The sequence below is a fragment of the Salvelinus namaycush genome, chromosome 5, assembly GCF_016432855.1.
Source record: "Salvelinus namaycush isolate Seneca chromosome 5, SaNama_1.0, whole genome shotgun sequence".
Taxonomy (NCBI): domain Eukaryota; kingdom Metazoa; phylum Chordata; class Actinopteri; order Salmoniformes; family Salmonidae; genus Salvelinus; species Salvelinus namaycush.
The window spans coordinates 65,541,998-65,567,696 of record NC_052311.1 but is presented as its reverse complement, the minus strand read 5'-3'; the positions used below and the strand labels follow the sequence as shown (position 1 = coordinate 65,567,696).

The window sequence follows — 25,699 nt, the reverse complement described above, 5'->3', positions numbered from 1 at the left end:
AGAGGGGAGGAAAGGAGAGACAGGGGAGGGAAAGAGAGGTGAGAGAAAGGGAAAGATAGGGGAGGGAAAGAGAGGTGAGAGAAAGGGAGGGAAAGAGAGGGGAGGGAGATGAGGGAAAGAGAGGGGAGAGAAAGAGAGGGGTGGGAAAGAGAGGGGAGGGAAAGAGAGGGGAGAGATGGGAGGGAAAGAGAGGGGAGAGATGGGAGGGAAAGAGAGGGGAGAGATGGGAGGGAAAGAGAGGGGGTATGCTAATTTTGTATAGAGCAGAACCAACACACTATTAAATTTGTCAAAACAGGAATATTATCTTGTTAGAAATTAACAGAGAAAAATGTCCTCATGTGTGCTACCTATATCCCCCCAATACAATCCCCCAACGATGACAGCTTCTCCATCCTAGAAGGGGAGATCAACCATTTCCAGGCCCAGGGACATGTACTAGTCTGTGGTGACCTAAATGCCAGAACTGGACAAGAACCTGACACTCTCAGCACACAGGGGGACAAACACCTACCTGGAGGTGACAGTATTCCCACCCAAATATGCCCCCCTAGACACAACTATGACAAAACAAGCAACAAAAACAGGTCACAACTCCTGAAGCTCTGTCGCATGCTGGGTCTCTACATAGTCAATGGTAGGCTTCGAAGAGACTCCGACTCCTATGGTAGGTACACCTACAGCTCATCCCTTGGCAGTAGTACTGTAGACTACTTTATAACTGACCACAACCCAGAGTCTCTCAGAGCGTTCACAGTCAGTCCACTGACACCCCTATCAGATCACAGCAAAATCACAGTCTACTTGAACAGAGCAGAACTCAATCACAAGGCATCAAAGCCAAAGGAACTGCACAATAATAAGACAGGCTATAGATGGAAGGATAGTAGTGTAGAAACCTACTGAAAACAATTAGGCAACAACAAATTCAATCCCTTTTAGACAACTTCCTGGACAAAACATTTAACTGTAATAGTGAAGGTGTAAACTTAGCAGTAGAAAACCTAAACAGTATATTTGACCTCAGCTTCCCTATCAAATCTAAAAATGTCAAGCAGACAACCTAAGAAATTTAAAACAATGACAAATGGTTTGATGATGAATGCAAAAACCTAAGAAAGAAATTGAGAAACCTATCCAACGAAAAACACAGAGACCCAGAAAACCTAAGCCAACGCCTTCACTATGGTGAATCACTAAAACAATACAGAAATACGGTACGGAAAAGAAGGAACAGTAAGTCAGAAATCAGCTCAATGTAATTGTCACGCCCTGACCGTAGAGATCCTTTTTATGTCTCTATTTTGGTTGGTCAGGGCGTGAGTTTGGGTGGGCATTCTATGTCTGGTGTTCTATGTTGTCTATTTCTTTGTGTTTGGCCGTGTGTGGTTCTCAATCAGAGGCAGCTGTCTATCGTTGTCTCTGATTGAGAACCATATTTAGGTAGCCTGTTTTCCCACTTTAAGTTGTGGGTGATTATTTTCTGTTTAGTGTTTTTCGTCACCTTACAGGACTGTTCGTTTGTCATTTTTGTTGTTTTGTTCAGTGTTCAGTTGTTTATTAAAATAATGAACACTTACCACGCTGCACCTTGGTCCTCCTCTCTTTCTCCCGACGACAAACGTTACAGAATCACCCACCAACAAAGGACCAAGAAGCGTGGGAACATGGACTCCTGGACATGGGAGGAAATTTTGGACGGCAAAGGACCATGGGCACAGCCGGGAGAGTATCGCCGCCCGAAAAATGAGCTGGAGGCAGCAAAAGCGGAGCGGCGACACTACGAGGAATTGGCGCGAGGTAACGGGCACGAGAGGCAGCCCCAGATTTTTTTTGGGGGGGGCACACGGGGAGATTGGCGGACTCAGGTAGGAGACCTGAGCCAACTCCCCGTGCTTACAGTGGCGAGAGTGTGACCGGGCAGGTACCGTGTTATGCGGTGAATCGCACGGTGTCCCCAGTGCGCACGCATAGCCCGGTGCGTTACATCGCAGCTCCTCGAATCGGCCGGGCTAGAGTGGGCATCGAGCCAGGAGGGATGATGCCGGCTCAGCGCATCTGGTCTCCAGTGCGTCTCCTTGGTCCGGGTTATCTTTCCCCAGCTTTGCGCACTGTGTCTCCAGTGCGTCTGCACAGCCCAGTGCGTCCTGTGCCTGCGCCCCGCAGGTGCAGGGCCAAAGTCACCATACAGCCAGGACGGGTTGTGCAGGCTTTTTTCTCGAGACCTCCAGTGTGCCTCCACGGCCCAGTGTATCCGGTGCCCCGGCCAAGGACAAGGCCTCCTGCATGTCTCCCCAGCCTGGTGAGTCCTGTGCCTGTGCTAAGCTCTAACCCTCCTGCATGTCTCCCCAGCCTGGTGAGTCCTGTGCCTTCTCCCAGAGCCAGGCCTCCTGTGTGTCTCTCCATACCAGTGAAGATCCATGGCAAGAAGCCTCCAGTGATGATTCATGGCACGAAGCCTCCAGTGATGATCCATGGCACGAAGCCTCCAGTGATGATCCATGGCACGAAGCCTCCAGTGATGATCCATGGCACGAAGGCTCCTGTGATGATCCATGGCACGAAGCCTCCAGTGATGATCCATGGCAAGAAGCCTCCAGTGATGATCCATGGCACGAAGCCTCCTGTGATGATCCATGGCACGAAGCCTCCTGTGATGATCCATGGCACGAAGCTTCCAGTGATGATCCATGGCACGAAGCCTCCGGTGAGGATCCATGGCACGAAACCTCCAGTGAGGAGTTATGGCACGAGGCCTCCAACGAAGGACGCTAGTCCGGAGCCTCCAGAGTCTCCCTCCTGTCCGGGGCAGCCGGAGTCTCCCTCCTGTCCGTAGCAGCCGGAGTCTCCCTCCTGTCCGGAGAAGCCGGAATCTCCCTCCTGTCCGGAGCAGCCGGAGTCTCCCTCCTTTCCGGAGCAGCCAGAGTCGCCCTCCTGTCCGGGGTCGGCGGTAAGGGTCCCCGCTCCAGAGGCGCCACCTAAGTGGGCCAAGACTAAGGTGGAGCGGGGTCCATGTCCCGCACCAGAGCCGCCACCGCGGTGAAATGCCCACCCAGACCCTCCCCTATAGGTTCAGGTTTTGCGGCCGGAGTCCGCACCTTTGGGGGGGGGGGGGGGGGGGGTACTGTCACGCCCTGACCATAGAGATCCTTTTTATGTCTCTATTTTGGTCGGTCAGGGCGTGAGTTTGGGTGGGCATTCTATGTCTGGTGTTCTATGTTGTCTATTTCTTTGTGTTTGGCCTGGTGTGGTTCTCAATCAGAGACAGCTGTCTATCGTTGTCTCTGATTGAGAACCATATTTAGGTAGCCTGTTTTCCCTGTTTTCCCAGTTGTGGGTGATTATTTTCTGTTTAGTGTTTTTCGTCACCTTACAGGACTGTTCGTTTGTCGTTTTTGTTGTTTTGTTCAGTGTTCAGTTGTTTATTAAAATAATGAACACTTACCACGCTGCACCTTGGTCCTCCTCTCTTTCCCGACGATCATCCTCAGCTCTGGCATCTTCCCCAATATTTGGAACCAATGACTGGTCAAGCCAATCCACAAAAGTGGAGACAAATTTTATACCAATAACTACCGTGGGATATGTGTCAACAGCAACCTTGGGAAAATCCTCAGCATTATCATTAACGACAGACAGCAGATTGATTCAGTGAAAACAATTTACTGAGCAAATGTCAAATTGGCTTTGTACCAAATTACCGTACGACAGACCACATATTCACCCTGCACAACCTAATTGACAAACAAACAAACCAAAACAAAGACAAAGTCTTCTCATGCTTTGTTATTTCCAAAAAGCTTTTGACTCAATTTGGCATGAGGGTCTGCTATACAAATTGATGGAAAGCGGTGTTGGGTGAAAAACATACATTATAAAATCCATGTACACAAACAACACACATTTCTTTCCACAGGGCCGTGGAGTGAGACAGGGATGCAGCTTGAGCCCCACCCTCTTCAACATATATATCAATGAATTGGCAAGGACACTAGAACAGTTTACAGCATCCGGCCTCACCCTACTAGAATCTGAAGTCAAATGTCTACTGTTTGCTGAAGATCTGGTGGTTCTTTCCCCAACCAAGGAGGGCCTACAAGCATCACCTAGATCTTCTGCACAGATTCTGTCAGACCTGGGCCCTGACAGTAAATCTCAGAGCGAGAAGGGTGTGTTTGAAAAGTTTTATAACCCATATCTCTTCACAGGGGCGGGCCACTGATTGAGCAGAGCCCTAACCTTATGAAAATCCAAATGTCTCATTTGGAAGCTAAAATTACATTTCATGTCTTCACCAATAATTTTATATTCAAACATTTAAATTGAACAACAATTCCATGTGACTCCGATAACTACTGTCACGGCTCCTCCTCTGCAGTGCAGGGGCGGTTTCTCCTGCAGGCAGAGGGTCGTTAGTGATTGGAGCCACCTGGGCTCAGGGTATAAAACTGCTTACTAATCACCTCTCTCTCTCTCTCTCTCTGCTCCTCCAGGTATGCTCATGATTTGTTTGTTCCTTTGTAGTTTTGCATAGTTTTCACTCAGTCATGTTCACACACACATATTCACGCATCCATGCACTTTACATACACCTTACATCATGATACTTCCACACCTCATTCCTTTTTCTTAGTTTAAGTTAATAGTTTGTTTATAATAAAGAACACTTTTAAATTGGCCTATACCTGTTGTTCGTGTCCCCTCATTTTTGTCACAGGCTATGAGCCGGCTTGTGACACTACAATGTGCAGACTTTCCACTGTAGAGTTTATGTCATTCTATCATTGATCAGAATGTCTCAGATGACAACCAAACTGACATCATATTCATTAAGTACCACCGCATATGTTCAATTGGTCGGATTACCAGAATATAGTTAATTTCCCCCCACCTTCTGATGTTCCCAGAATCTCTATGTTAACCAAAGGATTTTCAAATGTCACATCAGTAGGGTAGAGAGAGGAAAAAGGGGGGAGAGGTATTTATGACTGTCATAAACCTACCCCCAGGCCAACGTCATGACAGTCCCCCCATGTTGGTTTTCAATCTTGCGATTAACCTGCATGTTGCAAACCAACATAAAAATGACCGTGGGTTGTCCTGGTTGTGGACCATTGTTGTGGTCCCCATCTGGTGGTCGACTCGGGTAGGGTTTCTGCGAATGAAGTCCGCTCCATGGCTGGACAGCAGATGTCCAGTTGGTGATCGCTGTTGCAGTCCCCCCTCTGGTGTGGTCGACCCGGGTAGGGTGTCTGCAAATGAAGAAGTCCGCTCCATGGCTCGGGCAGCGGATGTCCAGATTGGGATCGCCATTGCAGTCCCCCCTCTGGTGTGGTCGACCCGAGTAGGGTGTCTGCGAATGAAGAAGTCCGCTCCATGGCTTGGCAGCGGATGTCCGGATTGGGATCGCCGTTCCGGACCCGTCGTCTGCTCGTCCAGACTGGAAGATCTGGGCAGTAACTTAGGCAGATGTTAACAACGCACACACACTCATGAAATATATCATTACATTTCCTCCCAAATGAGCGGCGTTGTGGCACTAACTGATGGTTGTATGGGGAAGTTGTTTATGGCTCTATCACTTTCTACATGCCGAAGAAAATGAAACAAAATGAATGAAAGCATAAACAAAACAAAATATAGTTATGCCACCTTAACCATCTAATTGGACTGTATTCTATCTACGTCCATGGTCTTGGCAAAATGACCCTATCATGGCATTGTCTAATGTCATGTCTAGGGCTTTCCTAGTTTGCGGGGTGTTGCTTAGGGTACTATCCTAAGTTGATAACTATAAGTCTACAGCTGTAAGGCACTAGTTTTGGGCAGTCTACAGGGATGACCTATGGACTTCTGAGAAGAAAACTGGTGAGTGCTGTAGCTGTAGAGTTAAAGGCCTCAAAATAAATGTTCAACTTTACTAAGGCTGGTATTTTGCTCAGACCCTTAAGTGATCCTAGCATAAATCCTAATTGGATGTTCCGTTGTGCATGTGCGTTTATGCTTACGCAAGCGCACATGTCAAGGGAAGTAAACCAAGTATCCTGGCAGATTACAACTTGTTCAGAATGAGTCTGACGTAGTCAGGTAATTTTCAGGTCAATACCTGGAGGTCAGTCAGAATTGGTGTTGAGGTAGTCTGTAGTGGTTTTACTACCAGTCACTGTCTTCCACTATTGTAGTGGCGGTAGGTATGAAGAAGTATACTTCATAGCTATGTTATCCACGGAGGAGCTAACCTCATGATGGAAGTACTCTAAGTATTAGACCAGTCGTACGTGGTGTGATCGTGGTTCATGACTTCTCATAACTTTTCTCCTGAACGGAGGGTTCTATTTATTAGTGGCGTGTGTAACCATTGGAAGAGTGAAATGGAGATTCCCTTCCCCGTGCTGCAGTCTGAGTGACTCCTATGTTGCTATTATCAATAGCAATTTAACTTGTGAGGTTACTAATCCTCTTACTGAGTGTTGCTGGACTGACTGTGGTATTGGTACTGGTACTCAAGGGGTCCAGTTGTCCTACCGATTTATTCTGAAATGTTATCCTACAGGAATACATGATTAGAGCATTTTGCTGGTTGTCTTGTAGTGACTACTACACATGGCAAGGAATGATTATTGTTGCCATTTGTTTTGGAGGTGGACAAGTCCACTGGACTTCCTTTACGACCAGTGTGGTACACCTCAGTACTATCTTAGATGTGTTCTAAAATAATCCCCGTCTAGGGGCCTGTCTGCTCCTCACTGTTCTCAAAGGGGAGGTTACAATTAGATTTGATTTATGCTCTGGCGGCCTCGTACGGTGTTGTCCGTAGTCTCAACCCCCCCACTGGCCTCGATAAGGCTCATCATGGGTCTGGGCTACTATTCCCCCCCTTTGTGTCTCGGGACCCCCCCACCAGCATGTGGTGTTGGTATCCGAGGCGCAAACGAAAGGTTCGGACCCTATGTACGAGTTGTCAGTGGCCGCGTTATTATGAGAATGGCTGTAACCTTTCAACCAAATCTCCTGGTGTTTGTGCTTCAACACCCTCAGTGGCTGTCGAGGTCTGTCAGTCACCACCGCGTCCGCGTGTGGCAACCTCTTCAGTAGCTGCAAACTGAGACGAGGATATCGGTCTGTGATATCGCAAAGTGTTTCACCAGTGGGAGTCATCGGGTCAGTTGCTGGACTGACGCCATTAGTGTCATTGTAAGGGTTGACAGTCCCCCACAAAGCGGAAGGTGTGTCATCGGAAGCAGAGTATACTCTGCGCATCGATGTTTTTCTTGCTGAGACGAACGCAGTGCTTGCGGAAGTGTCCGAAGGGCAAGAGAAGTTCATCTCAACTACCTTATTGCATGACTGCAAGGAGGAGGGAAGTTGATCATTCACAGAGACAGCTGGCTCGAAATCATGAAAAGAATTGTCAATCAGATTGGCTGATGGAATGTGTCGAGATATCGTAATATCTCCTTGGATCGGATTCTGCACCGAGTGTTTTCTAAACGTCTTTTTCCCAAGGGGTGCTTTCGACAGATACCCCTCGTGAATGACTGCGTTGCAGCTAGCGTTAGGGAAAGACAGTGTGGTCGGTGGAGAAGGCACTGTAGCCTGTGACCATACCTGGTTGGTTTTCCAATCCATCAATGGGAGTAACCGATCCATCAAGTCTGCTCCAAGTTGCAGGGGTACAGTTTCGAGGCTGGTAACATACACAGGGTGGACGAGCGATACGTCCTTGAAGTGTAGTTTCAGCATGACTCTCAATGTGAGAGGCAAGGTAGTCTGAGTGACCCCTCGAAGTGTAGTGTCGCATCGTTCCACTTTTAACCAACGTTTAGTTGGCTTCAAAGCCCTTTTTAGATCATCAAACAATGTTTGAGAGATGAGTGATATTGTTGCGCCCGAATCAATTAGTGCATGACAAGTTAAGCAGTCCTCCAGGACTGTTTCCAGGTATGGTCGTTTCGATTCGTGTTTAGTGGACATATTCCCCACAAAGTGGAGTGGTCGTTCGCAACGACGTGATGTGTCAATTCTGTTCAAGGTGGAAGCAGATCGACTTTTCCGATTTTGAGTGGGCTTGGCTTTAACGAAGCGTTTTACCTTTTTCCTCGCAACCTTTGAATCAGAGTCTATAGACAAAGCCCGTGGGCTTGTTTCTTGATCAATCGGGCCCTGGATAGGGTCTCGAGTGAGAGAGGGAGAGGGAGAGATTTGAATTTTAACGTCCTTGCTATGGGTGTTAATTCCTGCGGACCTGGTGTCCGGTAATTCCCCGCCTAGTCCTTGTGACTTATCTTTTACCCTTTTCTCAAATGTTTCTCGCTTTAGTTCTTCACGTAGTGGAACGTCTGGAGAACATTGGTCTACGTTTTGATCATCCTTCAACCCTTTGTTACCCTTGTGCTCTGACACTTTGTGTGGGTTGGGTGCAGGAACGTAGTGAACAGGTCAATTGTAGCAGTAGTCGTTTTGATGGCGACGTACTTTACAGTTACAGTGGGGCAAAAATGTATTTAGTCAGCCACCAATTGTGCAAGTTCTCACACTTAAAAAGATGAGAGAGGCCTGTAATTTTCATCATAGGTACACTTCAACTATGACAGACAAAATGAGGAAAGAAAATCCAGAAAATCACATTGTAGGATTTTTAATGAATTTATTTGCAAATTATGGTGGAAAATAAGTATTTGGTCACCTACAAACAAGCAAGATTTCTGGCTCTCACAGACCTGTAACTTCTTCTTTAAGAGGCTCCTCTGTCCTCCACTCATTACCTGTATTAATGGCACCTGTTTGAACTTGTTATCAGTATAAAAAACACCTGTCCACAACCTCAAACAATCACACTCCAAACCCCACTATGGCCAAGACCAAAGAGCTGTCAAAGGACACCAGAAACAAAATTGTAGACCTGCACCAGGCTGGGAAGACTGAATCTGCAATAGGTAAGCAGCTTGGTTTGAAGAAATCAACTGTGGGAGCAATTATTAGGAAATGGAAGACATACAAGACCACTGATAATCTCCCTCGATCTGGGGCTCCACGCAAGATCTCATCCCGTGGGGTCAAAATGATCACAAGAACGGTGAGCAAAAATCCCAGAACCACACGGGGGGACCTAGTGAATGACCTGCAGAGAGCTGGGACCAAAGTAACAAAGCCTACCATCAGTAACACACTACGCCGCCAGGGACTCAAATCCTGCAGTGCCAGACGTGTCCCCCTGCTTAAGCCAGTACATGTCCAGGCCCGTCTGAAGTTTGCTAGAGAGCATTTGGATGATCCAGAAGAAGTTTGGGAGAATGTCATATGGTCAGATGAAACCAAAATATAACTTTTTGGTAAAAACTCAACTCGTCGTGTTTGGAGGACAAAGAATGCTGAGTTGCATCCAAAGAACACCATACCTACTGTGAAGCATGGGGGTGGAAACATCATGCTTTGGGGCTGCTTTTCTGCAAAGGGACCAGGACGACTGATCCGTGTAAAGGAAAGAATGAATGGGGCCATGTATCGTGAGATTTTGAGTGAAAACCTCCTTCCATCAGCAAGGGCATTGAAGATGAAACGTGGCTGGGTCTTTCAGCATGACAATGATCACAAACACACCGCCCGGGCAACGAAGGAGTGGCTTCGTAAGAAGCATTTCAAGGTCCTGGAGTGGCCTAGCCAGTCTCCAGATCTCAACCCCATAGAAAATCTTTGGAGGGAGTTGAAAGTCCGTGTTGCCCAGCAACAGCCCCAAAACATCACTGCTCTAGAGGAGATCTGCATGGAGGAATGGGCCAAAATACCAGCAACAGTGTGTGAAAACCTTGTGAAGACTTACAGAAAACGTTTGACCTCTGTCATTGCCAACAAAGGGTATATAACAAAGTATTGAGATAAACTTTTGTTATTGACCAAATACTTATTTTCCACCATAATTTGCAAATAAATTCATTAAAAATCCTACAATGTGATTTTTCTAATTTTGTCTGTCATAGTTGAAGTGTACCTATGATGAAAATTACAGGCCTCTCTCATCTTTTTAAGTGGGAGAACTTGCACAATTGGTGGCTGACTAAATACTTTTTTGCCCCACTGTATTTCGACTGCGGTGGTTATTGGAATCATGGTTTCGTGGTAGAAACTGTTGTTGTGCATCATCTCTTAACGCTCCAATACCTGATAATGCACCCTCTAACTGGAGTGAGTGCTCCTGGTCAAACTTCAATACCGAGTGGTCAGGGCTCTTAGCGTTGCGAGCTTTTGATGCCTCAAAAGCTGTGCTTGCAAGCTCTCTGAGTTGTAAGATAGGCAAGCCAACGTGGGCGGCAGGGCCCAAGTAGGTAATGAAGGTAGGATACATGTTCGACAGGAACATTTGTTTAAATGGTAACAGGTCTTCCATGCCTGTTTCAGTGAGTAGGCCAAAGTAAGCTGAACGAAGCCTATGATAGTAAGCTTGTGGGTGTTCGTTCCGAGCTTGTTTGACCGTGTTAGCCAGTGAGCTATCGTGTTTGCGAGTTGCAGAATCACTGAATTCTAATTTCAAAGCTGTGGCAAGTTTAGCGTAGTCATTTAGCATGTGTTGCTGTTGTAGGCGAATTAACCTTGTCACGTGTCTATTCAACGTTCGCTTCAACAGGTAAACACTGTCAGAACCCGTAGCGTTCGGGTAGCCATCCAACGCGTCCTCTATGTCAGCTAGAAACGTCTCAGTATCATTTGGCTGACCTGGAACGGGGTCAAAGGTGGGGAAATTCTTGACGAGTTTGTCAAGGTATTCCGCGTCAAGCGGGCGGAGAGGGTTGGCTTCATCCTGTGGGGAAGTTGGGACCGAAAGGCCAAGAGGAGAAGCCAAGCTTTGGCTTTGTTGGCCAAGAGGCGCCATATTACTCAGTGCCGAATGGCCAAGAGGATAAGACTGAGGGACACATGAAGGCAATGTCTGAAACCTATCGTCTTCACTCCTTTGAGTACCGGGCTCCGGTTGCTTGGATGGATAGTCACGCTGTAGAGCGTGACATTCTGGACTTCCTCCAGATGGTACCTAAGGGTGGTATTCTGCTGCATTGCAGAGTCCACTTGAATGCTTAGAGTACTGATTTTGGACACGTGAGTGTCGCACTTGCTCCTTTCGGTCTCAAACTTATCTGTCATGTTTTGCAGATAGAGGTCTTGAGTACGGAGCGAGAGATTCAGTGATGAGATTTCTTCCGCTTGCTTAGAAATCAAGATTTCCATCTTCATCACCCGAGTTCTCTCATCATTCATTTGGTCAGCGACTTCAATGAGTTCTGCTGATTTGTCATCCAACTTAGTCATTGTGTTCACTAATTGATTGTCTTTGGTATGCAGAATTTGGAGTAGAACATTGTTACCTTGTGTAACGTTCGACAAAACTGCCTGCATGTTATCAAATTGCGCTCCTGTTTGTAGATAACTCGACAGATTTATCTAGTTTGGACTGGACTACATCGTATTTAGTTTTGGCTAAATCGAGTTGTTCCTGGAGACAATGATTTTGTTGGAGAGTTTGTGCTCGTTCATCGTCATAAGTATTTGCAATTACTTTTAATTGTTCAGATTTCAAACGCAGTTCCTCGACTAGCAGAATGTTTTCATTTCCTGCTTTTGTCAATAGTTGCTCAGTTCTCTCCACCTGTCCCCTCATGTTAGCCATGTCTTGCACGTGCTTCAGCTGTGCACTGTGGTATTGGACCGATGCCAACCTTTGATGGCGATACATAAGTGCTAAAGTGGAGAGAACCGTCACAAAGCCTGTGTTTGATGGTTGATTTTGGAGAGCGTTCGCAATTTCGGCTGTTTTCTCGCTAATGGCATAATTAGGGTTGGTATCGCTGCTGAGGTCAGAGATCAATCCTTTTATGGGTGGAGGTTCACTAATTAGCGGAGGAGTGGTGACCACCTCCTTTGATAGCTTGCACATTATTAGAAATATCTTGAGGAAAAATGTTCCTATTTTTTTTCAAAGGTTTGGAATTCGTCGGAAGCTGCAAAGACAAGTTTAATCTATTTATAGACGTTAATAAACTATTAGTACTGTACCAGTAATGTGGAAGTTGGACGTGAATGAATTTGCAAAAGCAAATTTAATTAATTAATCAATGCCAATGATTAATCCTACCTGGGTAGCCTATCTGGGTATTAAACTTTAATTAACCTGAGATGTTGCTTCATCCAGGTTAATATGAGAAGTTTAAAAGTGTCTCATTTGATTGGAAGAACATTAAGGTATGTTCAACAATTTAACTTATTAAATTGAATGAGATGATAATCCATACAATCTCCATTGATTGGATATCATAAGTGTAAACAGTAGATCAAATGTTGGGAACATTCACCACTGTGGTACACTTCTCCCTAAGGCCGAAGCCACATTGGATTCCCGCTGGGGAATTCTGTCAGTACTGGATTACTGAATGGGTTTTGCAAAAACCAAATTTTACTGATTGATCAATTTAATGAGAAATCAAACCTGTATAGGCTATTTGGGAATTAAACTTTAATTAACCTGAGAAGGTGCTTCATCTAGGTTAGTTTGGAAAAAGTTTACAATGTCTTATTTAGAAACTCATCAATTTGGATATTATTTGAATGATCTACTTGAATGTAAGTCTGGCAATTTCACTTATTAGTTCAATTTGAATAAGACATTGATATACGTCTGGATATCATAAGTAATGACTTAAGTGTGACCTAAATAATTCTTCATGAACTAATATACTAGGGCGCACTTCAGCGATCAATGATTACACACGCTAAAATCAAACGGAACTACCCGGTGCGGGACTTCCGTTCCGCAAGGAGGAGGAATTTCAACGTGGCACAAGAAAACAAAATGGCTATTTTCCCTTGTTAGCTTTAGCATCTCGTGTAAGCTAACCCTACTTTGTGCCTGAAAACTTATAACGTATTATGTTCAAACCCTTTTCGGCGTTTTTTGACGATGTTTTAACCGGAACACGCGGCAAACAATGAAATGCACCGTGGTCTACTCGCGTGGAAACACGAGAGAAACAGAGATAATTGTTACGCCCTGACCTTAGTTCCTTGTTTATGTCTCTATTTTGGTTTGGTCAGGGCGTGAGTTGGGGTGGGCATTCTATGTTTTGTTCTATGTTTTGTATTTCTATGTGTTTGGCCTGGTATGGTTCCCAATCAGAGGCAGCTGTCAATCGTTGTCTCTGATTGAGAACCATACTTAGGTAGCCTGTTCCCACCTGTGTTTGTGGGTAGTTGTTTTCTGTTTTGTGTATTGCACCTTGCAGAACTGTTCGTTTGTCGTTTTGTTGTTTTTGTTCAAGTGTTCGTATTTATTAAAAGTATTATGAATACTTACCACACTGCACCTTGGTCCTCTTCTCCCTCTCCCGACGACGTTCGTTACAATAATGTCACGCCCTGACCTTAGTTATCTTTGTTTTCTTTATTATTTTGGTCAGGTCAGGGTGTGACGAGGGTGGTATGTGTTTTTTTGTCTTGTCTAGGGGTTTTTGTATATCTATGGGGTTTTGGGTATTGTCTAGGTAAATGTAGGTCTATGGTGGCCTGAATTGGTTCCCAATCAGAGACAGCTGTTTACCGTTGTCTCTGATTGGGGATCCTATTTAGGTTGCCATTTTCCATTTTGGTTTTGTGGGTTATTGTCTATGTGTAGTTGCATGTCAGCACTCAGTGTTTATAGCTTCACGTTCGTTTTGTTACTTTGTTAGTTTGTCTTGTGTTTATTCTTCATTAACTTCTTTGGGCTGCAAGCCCGAAGCCGGGCACAATATGACAACAGCCACTTCAAGTGCAGGGCGCGAAATTCAAAATATATTTTTTAGAAATATTTAACTTTCACACATTAACAAGTCCAATACAGCAAATGAAAGATAAACATCTTGTGAATCCAGCCAACATGTCCGATTTTTAAAATGTTTTACAGCGAAAACAGCACGTATATTTATGTTAGCTCACCACCAAATACAAAAAAGGACAGACATTTTTCACAGCACAGGTAGCATGCACAAAACCAACCTAACTAACCAAGAACCAACCAAACTAACCAAGAAACAACTTCATCAGATGACAGTCTTATAACATGTTATTCAATAAATCTATGTTTTGTTCAAAAAATGTGCATATTTGAGCTATAAATCAGTTTTACATTGCAGCTACCATCACAGCTACCGTCAGAAATAGCACCGAAGCAGCCAGAGTAATTACAGACACCAACGTCAAATACCTAAATACTCATCATAAAACATTTCTGAAAAATACATGGTGTACAGCAAATGAAAGACAGGCATCTTGTGATTCCAGCCAATATTTCCGATTTCTTAAGTGTTTTACAGCGAAAACACAATATAGCATTATATTAGCTTACCACAATAGCCAGAAACACAAGCCATTTACCAGCAGCAAAAGTTAGCGATCGTAACAAACCAGCAAAAGATATATAATTTTTGACTAACCTTGATAAGCTTCATCAGATGACAGTCCTATAACATCAGGTTATACATACACTTATGTTTTGTTCGAAAATGTGCATATTTAGAGCTGAAATCAGTGGTTATACATTGTGCTAACGTAGCTACTTTTTCCCACAACGTCCGGATATTTTTCTGACACTCACATATTCTGACCAAATAACTATTCATAAACATTACTAAAAAATACATGTTGTATAGGAAATGATAGATACACTAGTTCTTAATGCAATCGCCGTGTTAGAATTCTAAAAATAACTTCATTACGACATGCAGTTTACGTTATGGCGAGAGCGTGCCCAAAATCTGGGCGCAAACTACTAGTTCACATGTTCGACAGATATATGAAATAGCATCATAAAATGGGTCCTACTTTTGATGATCTTCCATCAGAATGTTGTACAAGGGGTCCTTTGTCCAGAACAATCGTTGTTTGGATTTAGAATGTCCTCTTCTCCAGTCAATTAGCACGGAAAGCTAGCAAAGTGGCGCGAAGCTCTCCTTCCTGAACATACGCAGACAAAGCAACACGCCTAACGTCCCGAAAAAATTGCAATAATCTAATAAAACTATATTGAAAAAACATACTTTACGATGATATTGTCACATGTATCAAATAAAATCAAAGCCGGAGATATTAGTCGTCTATAACGACAGCTTTACAGAAGGCAATACCAGGTCACTTCTCGCGCGTTCCAGAAAACAGGAAATTGGGGTCACGTCATGCCAAGAGCTTTTATTCGACCTCAGATCATGTTATACACTCCATTTCTTCTCTCACTGCCTGTTGACATCTAGTGGAAGGCGTATGAAGTGCATGTATACTAATAAATATCAAGCACATTTATAGGCAGGCCCTAGAACAGAGCATCGATTTCAGATTTTCCACTTCCTATCAGGAAGTTTGCTGCAAAATGAGTTCTGTTTTACTCACAGATATAATTCAAACGGTTTTAGAAACTAGAGAGTGTTTTCTATCCAATAGTAATAATAATATGCATATTGAACGAGCAAGAATTGAGTACGAGGCCGTTTTTAATGGGCACCTTTTATCCAGGCTACTCAATACTGCCCCTGGAGCCCAAAGAGGTTAAAAGAAGAATGTATTCAAATCACGCTGCACCTTGGTCTCCTCACTACGACGAACGTGACAGATAATTATCACTGGTCAAGCTTATATCTCCTGAATTTCAATCGGCTGGCTCTTTGTCCTCGCTCGGGAAATTAATAATGACCGAGCCTACCCGCGTCTGAACGCGCGAGGCAGAAATAGCCCTGCGTTTGGCCAAACGCTCTATTTCTCAGATTTCTATAATTAGCTTTATCAGCCCTCATACAGAAATGTATTCGCTTACGGTACCCACTGACTACGTCAGAACACAACACGGAGGCGGGGAATCTTCAGCACACACCACCAATAATTTCTGTCTCCAACTTCCAAAATGTGTATAATGAACTTGGTATATTATGTAATCTGCTTTTCAATTTTATACTGGCTGAATGAAAATGAAAGCGTCATTCTATTTTAGATTCCTCACAGGGGGCACCAATATGTTGTGTCTTTGGCTATGCCGGATTAAGTGATATGACATGCTATTCTATAAAATCCTTTCTCTGTAATTAATTTTACCTGATTGAGCTAATCATGTAAATGTAATTAACTAGAAAGTCGGGGCACCACAAAATAATATTTATAGAGCTGTTATCCTCTAACGAGTCACAAACCCGGATCTGGGATCCCCCCCATCAAAAAAGCTGACTAGCATAGCCTAGCCTAACGCCACAGGGATATCATATAACATAACTTTCATGAAATCACAAGTCCAATACAGCAAATGAAAGATAAACATCTTGTGAATCCAGCCATCATTTCCGATTTTTAAAATGTTTTACAGCGAAAACACAATATGTATTTCTATTAGCTAACCACAATAGCAAAAGACTCAACCGCATATTTTCACCATTTTTTTACCGCATAGGTAGCTATCACAAAACCGACCAAATAGAGATATAATTAGTCAATAACCAAGAAACAACTTCATCAGATGACAGTCTTATAACATGTTATACAATAAATCTATGTTTTGTTCGAAAATGTGCATATTTGAGGTATAAATCATAGTTTTACATTGCAGCTACCATCAAAAATATCACCAAAGCAGCCAGAATAATTACAGAGAGCAACGTGAAATACCTAAATACTCATCATAAAACATTTATGAAAAATACATGGTGTACAGCAAATGAAAGATAAACATCTTGTGAATCCAGCCAATATTTGCGATTTTTTAAGTGTTTTACAGCGAAAACACAATATAGCATTTTATTAGCTTACCACAATAGCCAAACACACAATCACATTCATTCACCGCAAAGATAGCATTCGCAAAAACCAGCAAAAGACATAAAATTAATCACTAACCTTGACCAACTTCATCAGATGACAGTCTTATAACATCATGTTACACAATACATATATGTTTTGTTCGAAAATGTGCATATTTAGAGGTACAAATCTTGGTTTTACATTGTGAATACGTAGCCAAAATGCACAACATTCTCCGGAGATATTTTGGACAGTCACCTAATCTAATCAAAGAACTCATCATAAACTTTACTAAAAAATACATGTTGGACAGCAAATGAAAGATACACTAGTTCTTAACTTCTAGCGACTCAGAAACCCGGATCCGGGAGCACCCCCCACCCCCCCCCCCCACTGATTAGCATCGCTAGCATAGCGTCACAATTAAATAGTAGCATCTAAATATCATTAAATCACAAGTCCAAGACACCAAATGAAAGATACAGATCTTGTGAATAAAGCCACCATTTCAGATTTTTAAAATGTTTTACAGGGAAGACAAAATATGTAAATCTATTAGCTAACCACGTTAGCAAAAGACACCACTTTTCTAACTCCATCAGTTTCTTACTCCATCAGGTGCTATCACCAATTCGACCAAATAAAGATATAAATAGCCACTAACCAAGAAAAAACTTCATCAGATGATAGTCTGATAACATATTTATTGTATAGCATAGGTTTTGTTAGAAAAATGTGCATATTTCAGGTATAAATCATAGTTTGCCATTGCAGCCACATCACAAATCTCACCAAAGCGACTAGAATTACTACAGAGAGCAACGTGTATTACCAATTTACTCATCATAAAACATTTCTTAAAAATACACAGCGCATAGCAATGGAAAGACACAGATCTTGTGAATTCAGACAATATTTCAGATTTTCTAAGTGTTTTACAGCGAAAACACAATAAATCGTTATATTAGCATACCACATATGCAAACGTTACCCGAGCATTGATTCAAGCCAAAGAGAGCGATATCGTTATCATCGCCAAAATATATTAATTTTTTCACTAACCTTCTCAGAATTCTTCCGATGACACTCCTGTAACATCATATTACAACATACATATAGAGTTTGTTAGAAAATGTGCATATTTAGCCACAAAAAACCGTGGTTATACAATGAGAATAGTAGCCAACCTGGGCCGAAAATGTCGGGCGCCATTTTGGACAGTGATCTAGCCTAATGAATAACTAATCATAAACTTTACTAAAAAATATAGGGTGGACAGCAATCGAAAGACAAATTAGTTCTTAATGCAATCGCTGAATTACATTTCTAAAATGATCCTTACTGTGCAATACAGGGTTCGCCAAAGCGAAGCTACCCCCAAAAAATGGCGGCTTATGCGTTTAACATTTTTCAACAGAACAACGATTTATCATCATAAATAGTTCTTACTATGAGCTGATCTTCCATCAGAATCTTGGGCAATGTATCCTTTCTCGGGTCTAATCGTCTTTTGGTCGAAAGATGTCCTCTTGTCCCGTCGAAATGGCCACTAACGTTCGACCGGTACTGGAAACGTGCCCAGCTCTTCAAAGTGCGCCACAAAGAAATGCCTCAAAATCGCACTAAACGGATATAAATTGCTATAAAACGGTTTAAATTAACTACCTTATGATGTTTTTAACACCTATAACGAGTAAAAACATGACCGGCGATATAGAAGTGCCTAAACCAAAGCTTGGAAGGAGGCCAGTCCCGACGTCCATCGTGCGTCAGGCGCAGGAAGAAAAGAAAGCTACTTCCGCCTTGTGGTCTTTTATACAGGCCCTGATTGCGCAATCGACTCCATTCAAATTGTCACCTCTTACTGACATCTAGAGGAAGGCGTGGGCAGTGTTTGTATCCTCATAGCATTCACAGGGACATTAAAACTGACCTGGGACCAGAGGCCAAGATTTCTGAAATCTCACTCCCTGTCAGGAAAAGTGCTGTAGAATGAGTTCTGTTCCACTCAGAGACATAATTCAAACGGTTTTAGAAACTAGAGAGTGTTTTCTATCCAATAATAACAATAATATGCATATTGTACGAGCAAGAATTGAGTACTAGGCAGTTTAATTTGGCAACGTCAAAAAAAAAAAGTGCTAACAGCACCCCCTATTGACAAAAAGTTAATGCAATCGCCGTGTTAGATTTTTAAAAATAACTTTACCATAACAAACAGCTTACGTTATAGCGAGACAGCGCCCGCAAAAAGGAAGGAAAATAGGACTAAACATTTTCCACAGAAATACGAAATAACATCATAAATGGTTCTTACTTTTGCTGAGCTTCCATCAGAATCTTGTACAAGGAGTCCTTTGTCCAGAATAAATCGTTGTTTGGTTTTAGAATGTCCTCTTCTCCTGTCGAATTAGCAACCAAAGCTAGCCATGTGGCGCGAACATGCCCAAATTCTCCTGACGCAAAGAAAGGAAAATTCCAAAACTCGCAATAAACGTTGAACAAACTGATACAACTCGGTTGAAAAAAACTACTTTATGATGTTTTTATCACATCTATCAAATAAAATCAGAGCCGGAGACATCCACCGTCTATACCGAACGCTTTTCAGAAGCCAATGCTGAAGTCCTTCCCGCGCCTTGGTAGACAAAGGAAATTGTGGTCACGTCATTCCAAGAGCTCTTGTTCGACCTCAGATCAAGCTAGACACCCCATTCCACCTCCCACTGCCTGTTGACATCTAGTGGAAGGCGTATGAAGTGCATGTATATCCATAGATTTCAGGCAATTGAATAGGAAGGCCCTGGAACAGAGCCTCGATTTCAGATTTCTCACTTCCTGTCAGGAAGTTTGCTGCAAAATGAGTTCTGTTTTACTCACAGATATAATTCAAACGGTTTTAGAAACTTGAGAGTGTTTTCTATCCAATAGTAATAATAATATGCATATTGTACGATCTAGAATAGAGTACGAGGCCGTTTAAATTGGGCACGATTTTTTCCAAAGTGGAAATAGCGCCCCCCTATTGACAAGAAGTTATCTTCCGAATAAACTCTTAAAGACCTAGTAATATTTTACATCAATAGCAATCAATATTAATCGGCACCTTAATTCAGTCTCATCTGAAAGTTGTAAATTCTTGGTTATCTTCACGAACCCTGGCTAACAAGTTGAATCAGCAATACAAAATTGGGTTTAATTATTTATTTACTAAATACCTAACTAATCACACAGAATTACATATACACAGAAAGAATCATACCACGATTACAAATTACGTCATAAAGGAAAACGTCCCTAGCGGACGGAACAGATATGACAGCTGGTTACACAAAAGAAAAGGGGTCTGGGTTTGAGTGAAAGAGCGGGAAGACTTGAGGAACAAAGATACCAGCCATGCTATCGTAAATAAAGTATCTTATGCATTCTAAATTACCGGCCATTTGGAAAAGGAAAATGCAATAAATATTTACTCTGAGCTGCGCTTCGGTAGGTTGGTGGTAGATGGAAGGCCGTGTTGCCCAACCGAGTCCTTTGTCCTTTGAAGAATGTCTCTGGTGGTAAATTGAATACGTTGTAGTAATGTTGTTGTGTGGTAGACGGGGTACTCTGTCTGTTCTTTCCTAGCCCATGTTTGCAGCTGCTGTTGCTAACTCAACGGCTAGGAGGTATCACTTCTGTAGTGAATAAGAGTTCAAAGTTCATACCATTCGCAACCAAAGCTCACGCTGAGGTTGGCTTAGTTCTGTAGTTGACATGTTAGTCCTTTTAACGTATGGACCGTCGTCCTCACATCCTCGGAACAGGAGGTTACATTTTCGTCAAGGCTTTATATAGTGGAGCGAGAAGGGTGTGTTTGAAAAGTTTTATAACCCATATCTCTTCACAGGGGCGGGCCACTGATTGAGCAGAGCCCTAACCTTATGAAAACCCAAATGTCTCATTTGGAAGCTAAAATTACATTTCATGTCTTCACCAATAATTTTATATTCAAACATTTAAATTGAACAACAATTCCATGTGACTCTGATAACTACAATGTGCAGACTTTCCACTGTAGAGTTTATGTCATTCTATCATTGATGAGAATGTCTCAGAAGACAACCAAACTGACATCATATTCATTAAGTACCACCGCATATGTTCAATTGGTCGGATTACCAGAATATAGTTAATTTCCCCCCACCTTCTGATGTTCCCAGAATATCTATGTTAACCAAAGGATTTTCAAATGTCACATCAGTAGGGTAGAGAGAGGAAAAAGGGGGAGAGAGGTATTTATGACTGTCATAAACCTACCCCCAGGCCAATGTCATGACAGTGTGTATGTGTGTGTGGGTGTGTATGTGTGTGTGTGTGTGGGTGTGGGTGTGGGTGTGGGTGTGTGTGTGTGTGTGTGTGTGTGGGTGTGTATGTGTGTGTGGGTGTGTGTGGGTGGGTGTGTATGTGGGTGTGAATGTGTGTGTGGGTGTGTATGCTGTTATATAAAGTCTGATATAGCCAATCCGCTTACAATTACAGGAAGAGGGAACATGCAAATGAGCTGGCCGTGGCCGTCGCTGTGGTTTAGCGAACCAGATGAGGAAATTAATCATGTAAATATGATTACAGCCATTAACACTACACACACACACACGACCGTAGGTGAAACACACTCCACACACAGACTAGAGTTAAAAACACTACTTATAACACAAGACTGTTTCCAACAGCCATGTAGTTAGAGACTGAAACATAGAACACAGACACTATCACTCACTCCTACCTCCTGGGCTGGTGCTTCGGCAAGGGCACACACACACACACACACACACACACACAGATGCAAGCACACGTGCACACACACTCACAAACAAACACATATACACACACACACACACACACACACACACACACACACACGTACACACACACACGCACATACACACGTACACACACACACACACACACACACACACACACACACACACACACACACACACACACACACACACACACACACACACACACACACACACACACACACATACATACACACATGCGAACACATGCAGACACACACACAAACAGACACACACACACACACACACACACACACAGACACACGCACACACAGACACACACACACTGCTCTCTAGGGATTCTCTCTCTTCCTCTATCTCTTCTTCTCTCCCCCACCTCTCTCTCTCTTCTCTCTTCTGACCTCTCTTCTCTCTTCCGACCTCTCTCTCTCTCTCTCTTTCTCTCTTCCAACCTCCCTCTCTCGCTCTTCTTCTCTCCCCCCACCTCTCCCTCTCTCTCTCTCTCTTCACTATCCCCACCTCCCCCCCCTTTCATAAATAGAAAAGCAGGGTAAACAAAGAAGAGAGAGGTGGATATATGTGAGGTAGATTGTGTGTATGTGTGTGTGTGTGTGTGTGTGTGTGTGTGTGTGTGTGTGTGTGTGTGTGTGTGTGTGTGTGTGTGTGTGTGTGTGTGTGTGTGTGTGTGTGTGTGTGTGTGTGTGTGTGTGTGTGTGTGTGCATGTGTTATAGCTCTACTAAGCAGTGAGGTGAAAGGTTATGGTATGTATAGAGCTGGTATGAGGGCTATTGATTGGTACTAAGCAGCACATTGATCTGGAGCACACAAGTAGACAGAAAGATTTAAGGGCTGTCTGGGAATTGGATCTGCCTAGAGGTTATTGGCACTGATGGTATTGACAGTGTGTATGTGTATGTTCTCACTGGGCAGGGTGAGTGTGTATATTGACTGAAGTGTCTTAATGTCAACAAAAATGTATGAGTGTGTGTGTGTGTGTGTGTGTGTGTGTGTGTGTGTGTGTGTGTGTGTGTGTGTGTGTGTGTGTGTGTGTGTGTGTGTGTGTGTGTGTGTGTGTGTGTGTGTGTGTGTGTGTGTGTGTAACAGTGTATGTTTTTAACACTGTGTGTTTTTTGTTCTCAGAGCTCCATGTACTCTCTGGCCTTGAAGTGTCTGATCAGCCTGTCTACAGTCATACTGCTGGGCCTCATCATAGCCTATCATGCACGAGAAGTCCAGGTAACACGCTCTCACACACACACACACACACTGTCACGTTCCTGACCTTATTTCCTTTGTTTAGTCTTTGTTTAGTTGGTCAGGACGTGAGCTGGGTGGGCATTCTATGTTTTGTGTTTCTATGTTGGGTTTGTTGTTTGGCCTAATATGGTTCTCAATCAGAGGCAGGTGTTTGTCATTGTCTCATATTGGGAACCATATTAAGGTAGCCTGTTTGCACTGTTGGTTTGTGGGTGATTGTTTTCTGTCTTTGTGTTCTGCACCAGATAGGACTGTTTTCGGTTTTCACATTTATTGTTTTGTTGTTTGTAGTGTTCACGTTATTATTCTTTATTAAACATTTTGAACACTAGCCGCGCTGCGTTTTGGTCCTCTCCTTCATCCCAGGAAGAAAGCCGTTACACACACACACACACACACACACACACACACACACACACACACACACACACACACACACACACACACACACACACACACACACACACACACACACACACACACATACACACACACACATAATGGACATTCCTACTCCCACAAATAACCTTCATACAAATACATTCACAAAACACCCACACAATCCCTCTCAGGGGATTAGGTGTTGTGTCACTCAGGAGGATAGGTTTTAAAATAAGAACACTTGCCTGTGTGCATGTATAAACCAGGAGAAACAGGGATGTGGTGGATAGATACCACGCTACATTACGGATAATGTATCTAGTGTATTCACAGAGTCTAAAGGGCTGTACTGCCTGCCAGATACCATCCTTGGGTCAGATTTCAATGGTGGGACTCAGATGTGTGGGCTCTCTGGCTAATTAATTACATTAATTGACCAATTAAGTAAAAGAGAAAGAGGCAAACCTGCCAACACTTCTATGCTGCATTAGTGAATAATGATTTGAATGGAATCACTCTGTCTTATACTCCCTCTGGTCTTACAAAGCTGAGGTGGTGAAATAGACACACACACACACACACACACACACACACACACACACACACACACACACACACACACACACACACACACACACACACACACACACACACACACACACACACACACACACACACACACACACACACACACACACACACACACACTCAGTTCTCTCCCTCTTCTGACAACTGAGATAATCAATCAGAAACACCTTCATGCTTCATAATTTCTGTTTGGCCATTAGTCCTGCTTCATGATGTAATAATACTATGGACATTTAGCAGACATTTCTATCCAACCTTTTCCACAGATCAGCTCCCATCCTGTATACATGCAGAAATCAACCACAGCTCTGGTGTTTCCAGCTAGATGTCTAGTCCAGGACTAGTTCACATCATATCTGTTGATAAACCTACCACAAATATTCATCTGATGGTATGACTTGTTGTTTTGAAGTTGGGTTCAGCTATTTCCCTGCTAGCTACCCAGATGCCAGATTAGTATGCCCTGTCATACACAGACAGATTATTATTCTGCTACAGTGTCCCGCTGCTCTAAGGGATTGACTGCATAGACATCAAATACTCTGCTTACTGTATGCCAAGCCATGGAAGAGTGTGTGTGTGTGTGTGTGTGTGTGTGTGTGTGTGTGTGTGTGTGTGTGTGTGTGTGTGTGTGTGTGTGTGTGTGTGTGTGTGTGTGTGTGTGTGTGTGTGTGTGTGTGTGTGTGTGTGTGTGTGTGTGTGTGTGTGCAAAGGGGTGTCACTGTGCAGGAACACTTCTTGATAAAAAAGGCCCTTGAGGTCTGCTCACAGGTTCGATGTCACACACACACACAGTCACTCATCCACCGACACTCCTCTGACTCCTGCATGTGACTGGCACACTAATACGTAAAGGGGAACGAGAGAGAGAGAGAGAGAGAGAGAGAGAGAGAGAGAGAGAGAGAGAGAGAGAGAGAGAGAGAGAGAGAGAGAGAGAGAGAGAGAGAGAGATAAAGTGCTCTTCGGTTAATCCGTCCAATATAATTCCTTTTGATTAAATGAAATGTGGGGTTGGGTTGTGGTGGGGAGGTGAGGTGAGGTGAGGGGGTTGATGCAGGCGGCTGAGGGGAGGATTTAGCCAACAACACTTCCCTTAATAACTGACTAACTGGAATGTCAACACAAGCCTACAGATCCTAGCCCTGTGGGCCCAGCCTGCTAGATGCCTATTTAATAGTCTATTAGTCATATGACTCACCTGCCCATCAGCAACACGCCTGTTTACCTTTCTGTCAGTTGCCTGCTCAACATGCTTGTTTACCTTTCTGTCAGTTGCATGCTCAACATGCCTGTTTACCTTTCTGTCAGTTGCCTGCTCAACATGCTTGTTTACCTTTCTGTCAGTTGCATGCTCAACATGCTTGTTTACCTTTCTGTCAGTTGCATGCTCAACATGCTTGTTTACCTTTCTGTCAGTTGCATGCTCAACATGCTTGTTTACCTTTCTGTCAGTTGCATGCTCAACATGCCTGTTTACCTTTCTGTCAGTTGCATGCTCAACATGCTTGTTTACCTTTCTGTCAGTTGCATGCTCAACATGCTTGTTTACCTTTCTGTCAGTTGCATGCTCAACATGCCTGTTTACCTTTCTGTCAGTTGCATGCTCAACATGCCTGTTTACCTTTCTGTCAGTTGCCTGCTCAACATGCTTGTTTACCTTTCTGTCAGTTGCATGCTCAACATGCCTGTTTACCTTTCTGTCAGTTGCATGCTCAACACGCCTGTTTACCTTTCTGTCAGTTGCATGCTCAACACGCCTGTTTACCTTTCTGTCAGTTGCATGCTCAACACGCCTGTTTACCTTTCTGTCAGTTGCATGCTCAACATGCCTGTTTACCTTTCTGTCAGTTGCATGCTCAACATGCCTGTTGGA

The 25,699-nt window shown here is 43.4% G+C and overlaps 1 pseudogene; it reads left to right on the top strand.

Annotated features, from left to right (window-relative positions):
• The window catches only part of LOC120047278, an 84,956-nt pseudogene that overhangs the window by 20,453 nt on the left and 38,804 nt on the right, over nt 1-25,699 (top strand).